The sequence below is a fragment of the Echiichthys vipera genome, assembly GCF_963691815.1.
Source record: "Echiichthys vipera genome assembly, chromosome: 3".
Taxonomy (NCBI): Eukaryota; Metazoa; Chordata; class Actinopteri; order Perciformes; family Trachinidae; genus Echiichthys; species Echiichthys vipera.
In genome coordinates this window covers 2,642,968-2,650,467 of record NC_139828.1, presented here as the reverse complement: position 1 = coordinate 2,650,467, position 7,500 = coordinate 2,642,968, and the positions used below count along the sequence as shown (strand labels likewise).

The window sequence follows — 7,500 nt, the reverse complement described above, 5'->3', positions numbered from 1 at the left end:
TCAGGTGCACACTCAGGTACACACTCAGGTGCACACTCAGGTACACACTCAGGTACACACTGAGGTACACACTCAGGTACACACTCAGGTACACACTGAGGTGCACACTGAGGTACACACTCAGGTACACACTCAGGTACACACACTCAGGTGCACACTCAGGTACACACTAAGGTGCACACTCAGGTACACACTCAGGTACACACTCAGGTACACACTCAGGTAAACACAGAGGTGCACACTCAGGTACACACACAGGTACACACTCAGGTACAAAGTCAGGTACACACTCAGGTACAAAGTCAGGTACACACTCAGGTACACACTCAGGTACACACTCAGGTTTACACTCAGGTGCACACTCAGGTACACACTCAGGTGCACACTCAGGTACACACTCAGGTACACACTGAGGTACACACTCAGGAACACACTCAGGTACACACTCAGGTACACACTCAGGTACACACACTCAGGTGCACACTCAGGTGCACATTCAGGTACACACTCAGGTACACACTCAGGTACACACTCAGGTACACACTCAGGTGCACACTTAGGTACACACTCAGGTATACACTGAGGTGCACACTCAGGTACACACCGAGGTACACACTCAGGTACACACTCAGGTACACACTCAGGTACACACTCAGGTACACACTCAGGTACACACACTCAGGTGCACACCGAAGTACACACTCAGGTGCACACTCAGGTGCACACTCAGATACACACTCAGATACACACTCAGATACACACTCAGGTACACACTCAGATACACACTCAGGTGCACACTCAGGTACACACTCAGGTACACACTCAGGTATACACTCAGGCACACACTCAGGTACACACTCAGGTGCACACTCAGGTACACAGTCAGGTAAACACTCAGGTGCACACTCAGGTGCACACTCAGGTACACACTCAGGTACACACTGAGGTACACACTCAGGTGCACACTCAGGTGCACACTCAGGTGCACACTCAGGTACACACTCAGGTACACACTCAGGTAAACACTGAGGTGCACACTCGGGTACACACTCAGGTTTACACTCAGGTGCACACTCAGGTACACACTGAGGTGCACACTCAGGTGCACACTCAGATACACACTAAGGTACACACTGAGGTGCACACTCAGGTACACACTGAGGTACACACTCAGGTACATACTCAGGTACACACTCAGGTACACACTCAGGTGCACACTCAGGTACACACTCAGGTACACACCGAGGTGCACACTCAGGTACACACTCAGGTGCACACTCAGGTACACACTCAGGTACACACCGAGGTGCACACTCAGGCACACACTCAGGTGCACTCTCAGGTACACACCGAGGTACACACTCAGGTGCACACTCAGGTACACACTCAGGTACACACTCAGGTACACACCGAGGTGCACACTCAGGTATACACTCAGGTACACACTCAGGTACACACTCAGGTCCACACTCAGGTACACACTCAGGTACACACTCAGGTACACACCGAGGTGTACACTCAGGTACACACCGAGGTACACACTCAGGTGCACACTCAGGTACACACTCAGGTACACACTCAGGTACACACCGAGGTACACACTCAGGTACACACTCAGGTACACACTCAGGTGCACACTCAGGTGCACACTTAGGTACACACCAAGGTATACACTCAGGTACACAATCAGGTACACACTCAGGTACACACTCAGGTACACACTCAGGTACACACTCAGGTACACACTTCACTGAATAAGTAGATGTATTGAAGCAAAGAAATGTAGTGACACAGGACGTAGTACATCGCACCGGCAGCTGGGACCCCCCCCCCCCCCCCACACACACACACACACACACACTCATGGTCGCTTAATTGATCCGTGCGGTGTGTGCGTGAGCGTGCGAGTGACGGGCTCTGGTTGTGTGAAAAGGCTGAAAACGACGTGTACTGAGTTCTCACAATGTAGAAGATGAACAAACACGTGGCGTGTGTATTCAGCTCAACACAGTCTGAACATCCAGCACAGTCTACAAACATGTTAGAGGCGCACTTAGCGTCTTATTTAGCTGTGCTTAGAGGCTGAACTCTATAATCTATGTGATGAATGATGCTCCCTTCATCTCAGTTTCACCTCCTTCTAATGTACAAGGCGTCAAATATCATGATGTTATTGTTTATCAGTAAACGTCCTGTTGTGCTTCAAAAGAGCGTTAATGGGAATTTACACGTGTGTCTGAATGATGAAACTCCTTCATTTGAACCAACAGATGTGTGGTGGTTAGCATTGTCGCCTCACAGCGAGAGGGTTCCAGGTTTGAATCCCGGCTGGGGCCCTTCTGTGTGGAGTTTGCATGTTGTCCCCGTGTCTGCGTGGGTTTTCTCCGGGTTCTCCGGTTTCCTCCCACAGTCCAAAGACGTGCAGGTGTTGGGTTCATTGATGACTCTAAATCACCCGTAGGTGTGAATGGTTGTCTGTCTCTGTTCGTCTCTATGTGTCCTGTGATAGACTGGCGTCCTGTCCAGGGTGGACCCCGCCTCACGCCCGATGTCAGCTGGGATCGGCTCAAGCGACCCAGATAGGGACAAGAGGATGAAGATGTGTGTGTGTATCTGACAAAAGGTTATAAAAAGGTGTAGATTTATATTATATAGCTGAGTAAGAGACTATGAACTAAAGAGGCTATAGAGTGTTGTTTGTGCATCATTATAAAAAGTCCACGTAAAAGTTCTTCAACGCTTTTTGACTGTGATTCCCGGGGAGCCAACAAAGTCCATCCACTGTGTTCATTGTGTTGATGGATGATTTCTTTGAACAGTTACTAAATCACCGCTTCAACCCTTCCTGAAACCTCGTCATCACAGTGAGGTTGCCAGGTTTGGCTTCATCGTGTCTGCAGAGACACTAAGGGCGCACTCACACTGTGCCTCCGTACCGTGCCCAAACAGGTTCCACGGCTAAAGTCTGGTTCCTTTGACCAGTGTGAGTGCAACCGTACCACGTCCAGGAGCGGAACGCATGCCGTCCACGGCCCGTTTGGGAGAGGTGGGCTTTAGTAAAGCACGTTTGCACGTGAACGAGCACGATCGGCTCCAGCCCCCCCCCCCGCCCCCCCCCCTGCGACCCCGACAGGGACAAGGGGTTGAAGATGAATGAATGAATGAATGAATGAATGTATAGCACTTTTCATAGATGAAGTGCAGCCCAAGGTGCTTTACGACAGAGGAAATCATGCACCAAGTGTTAAAAAGACACAAATGAGCATATAAACAGTAATAAATGTGCAGAATTATGAACAATAAAATACTTAAAATTCATCTTTGCGTGAATAAAACACTTGTAAATACAATAAAAATGAGATTAAGGGTTAAAAATAGATAAAATAATTAAGTTTCAGTAAAAGAAATTGGGTAAAATGACGAGGATTTGTTAAAAACTTCAGCTCACTTTGAAAAACACAACTGAAACAGTGATTCTGCTCAGTAACACACTCTGTAGGAGCAACAAGTGTCCCAAACCTCACCTCCCGCTCTCCTCTGTCTGTTCAACGTGACAGAAAGTGGCGCTGACACGGCAGCGGGTCGCGTCACTGTCACGCCGCTGCCGCTCGACGGAGCCAAAATCCCTCTGACCCAAAAAACAAAAAGTTGTCTAAGTTTGAGCTGCTGAAGTTCAGGCTTGGCACCACCAGGGAGTGCTCTGACTCCGTACTTTGTTTTTGGGGAACTCACAAAATCTGAGTCTGGACTCGGCGCTGAGGAGGAGAGAGGAGAGGGCAGAGGGAGGCGGAGGGGCGTGTGTGTGTGATGGTGGGACGCTGCAGACGTCTCATTCATCCCACCTGCGCTCTGAGTGAGTGCCACGCGGACCCCTGTCCTGCACGCGGAGACGGCTCTTTCCACGTGTCCTCGCCGTGGTGGCTTGAGTTTGATTGACAGCTTTCTCACCGGCTGTAATGAACCAAACAGGTTCGCTCTGCACGCCATTTATGAAAACAAGTATTTCCAACCTTTACGTGTCGTTCTGTGCGAACGGACGAGACCCGACTGGAGCGAACTTGTGTCCATAGTTCTTAAACACGCGTAGATTCATGATTATCTCTTTGTGACAGAAGTGATGGAGCAGCTGTTTCTCAGTCAGACAGACAGAAAGTCCTAGTACAGCATCAGTGGTGTGTCTCGCTGTGTCATAGCTGCTGTTGCCACGACTCATCATTGATCATGTTCGCAGGGATGTCAAAGTCAAATCCATCAGAGGGCCAAAAAAAACAAATTTGCTACGAGCCGAGGGCCGGACTGGTTCAATGTTTATTAAAACATATTAAAATGATGCATTTAACCTATTGAACCAAGACCTAACACAGTGTACCGTATTTGATTTAATGATTAAATGAATAATCCAATATTCTTGTACGGCTCTGTCAGTGATTTTCCAACAGGCAAACAGACAAAAACAAACTTGTCCTGAACATTAAATGAATAAAGCAAGATTTTCTTATGACTTTAGTTATTTAGAGGAAAAACAGCAAAAAAAAAATGTCCTTCAAACATAAAACATGTTCCTTAATATCAAGATAAAGACGCACAGCTTTGTGAACATGTGCTTGAAACACCCTGTTCTCATCGTCCACCTTCACTTTAGCCGTTATTGGAGGGGGGGGGGGGGGGGCTGCTTAAAGTTGACATCTGCCCTGAATGCTGATGAACCCACTTGCGGCGCTGCAGTGAGTTCAAGGGCCGTTGCATTGTGGGTAATGTAGTTTTGGTGCATGAAAAACACCAGCAGGCGGCTGTGGCGTGCGGGCCTTGACTTTGACACCCATGTTCTATCACCTCAGCTGTGCTTGTTTCTACTGTTCTGCTGTATTAACTGTTATAACATATAAGTCATATTCACATTATTATAGATATTATTATAGTTACTGGAAGTGTGTCTGTCTCTGTCTCTCTCTGTCCATCTCTTCCTCTCTCCGGTGCAGACAGATGTGCGTCCTCCACAGAGCTGGGTCTGTCTGACGTTCCTGTCTGTTATAGTGAAGGTTTTCGTCTCCACCGTACTCTACGGGGGAATTGTTGGGTCTCTGTAAATCATAAATAGGTCACAGAGTGTGGTCTTTACCTACTCTGTAAAGTTGCCAGGGGTACTAGGAAAAGATTGTGGAGCGACTTGACTAATTTCAAAAAGTTGAAGTTATGATTTGATGATCAGCTTTAACGTCTGAAAACTACATGTTGCCGTTCTGTAGGGGGTGAAAACCAGCGAGTTAACAAGTTAATACGGACACTTAAACAGGTAAACAGGAAGCTAAAAGTCATGAGTTAATGCTAGAAATAAATATAATATGTGCACGTGCTCGTGCTCGTACACGTGCAAACGTGCTTTACTAAAGCCCACCTCTCCCAAACGGGCCGTGGACGGCAAGGGTGCCGCTCCTAGACGTGGTACGGTTGAACTCACACTGGTCAAAGGAACCAGACTTTACCCGTAAAACGTGTTTGAGCACGGTACAGATGGACAGTGTGAGTGCGCCCTTAAACTCCCTCAGGTCTGCTTGTCGACCCCTTTATCTGGGCACATATACCTCGACCGTATGCCTTCTGGCTCTTTACATTTCCTGGTGCAGCTTCTTTAACTCAACATCTGACTCAACATGTTTGAAACTATGTGAATACGACCTGAGCTGCGTGACATCGACAAGACCCAAAATGAGAATAAACGACTTGTTATGACACTTTTATTTCCTCAGTGCACATCCAGGAAAACGTCGACGAGTCTGCAAATCCAATACAGCACATTGATCATAAAGAATAGACACACACACACACGCAGACACACACACACACACACACCTGGCATCCTTGGGCAGCGGTGGGAGGTCAGCATGGGGCCAAAGATACGCACATACTCAAAGTAATTGACTGAGAGGAGCTGACATGTGGGCACTCAGAGGAATCTAGCATGCAGGCTTGACACGCACACCCACATATACGTTGAGACAGAAAGGGGGCCGCACGAGAGGAATCCTACGCACGTTACGGCGGAAAATGCAGAGAAATGCAGCGGCTGACATCCCGCGGTCGCACCGTCTCCCTGTGGTTTAACAGACACGGACAGATCCTATGGAATATATATGAAAGGCACTTGCCTGTGCGCGGATTTGTGCTGACATGCTGCTGTGATGTCACGTGACGGCGTGGGGGAAAAGTTGAGTTTGGATGTTGGAGGGCAGAGAGGGGCGGTGGGTGTGATGGCTGTGGAGAAATGTCTCTTTCTGTAGAAATATATGTCTGTGCGTAGAAATGTCTCCGCGTAGCGAGTTGATGACATGGAAAGAGAAGAAACGCTGCAGAAGAAACTTGGAGCTGGTTTTTGCTTTGGTTCCACTTCAGGCGTACAGCTCTATGAATGCGTTTTGAGTTTTTGGCTTCTGAGTCAGTGGGCGCCTCCCTAGGGAGGTGTTCCAGGCACGTCCAGCTGGGAGGAGGCCTCGGGGAAGACCCAGGACCAGGTGGAGAGATTAGATCTCCACACTGGCCTGGGAACGCCTCAGGATCCCCCAGTTAGAGCTGGTTAATGTGGCCCGGGAAAGGGAAGTTTGGGGTCCCCTGCTGGAGCTGCTGCCCCCGCGACCCGACCCCGGATAAGAGGCTGAAGACGAGATGAGATGTCGGAGCCTGTGAATGTTCTCATGTGTCCAGGTCGTCGTTCTCCCCAAAGCAGGTTCAGTCCAAAGCAACTGGACTTGGTTATTTGTCAGGAAGACGTTTCACCTCTCATCCAAGAGGCTTCATCAGGTCATGTACGCATCTGACCAGGCGGGGACTGGACCAGGACCAGGACCAGGCTGGGACTGGACCAGGACCAGGACCAGGACCAGGCTGGGACTGGACCAGGACCAGGATCAGGACCAGGCTGGGACTGGTCCGACCAGTGATGTCTCATTCCCAAACCATTGCTTTGGGAATGAGACATCTCCCTTTTTCATATCTACATGTATAGAATCACCACGGACAGCTAGCTATGAAGTCATCATCAGATCTACACACACACACACACACAGACACACACACACACACACACACACACACACACACACACACACACACACACACACACACACACACACACAACCTGTATACATGCAATTAATGGAGAGATGTCAGAGCGAGGGGGCAGTTGGGGGTTCGGTGACTTGCTCAACAGGCAGTGCCCAGGAGATGAACTGGCACCTCTCCACCCCACCAGTCCACACACAGGGACTCAAACCGGCGACCCTTCCAGCTGAGTCACCTATGGACTGAGCTACAGGTAACACGCACACGACTGATTGATAAGTAACTCATACACACCGCGTTTCAAAACAGCCTGTAATCCCTCCGGCGACCCGTGTCAGTGATTTGCAGAGTTGCTCTGAAGTGTTTCACGGATCATTATTAGCGCGCGGTGCGACATCAATCACGCCGCCGCCGCCGCTGCTGCTGCTGCAGTGCCCTGCCTCT

General features: G+C 49.2%; 1 protein-coding gene across 1 annotated transcript in view; it reads left to right on the top strand.

Annotated features, from left to right (window-relative positions):
• The window catches only part of pik3r3b (phosphoinositide-3-kinase, regulatory subunit 3b (gamma)), a 238,229-nt gene that overhangs the window by 84,111 nt on the left and 146,618 nt on the right, over positions 1 to 7,500 (top strand). The gene's annotated exons all lie outside the window — the stretch shown is intronic.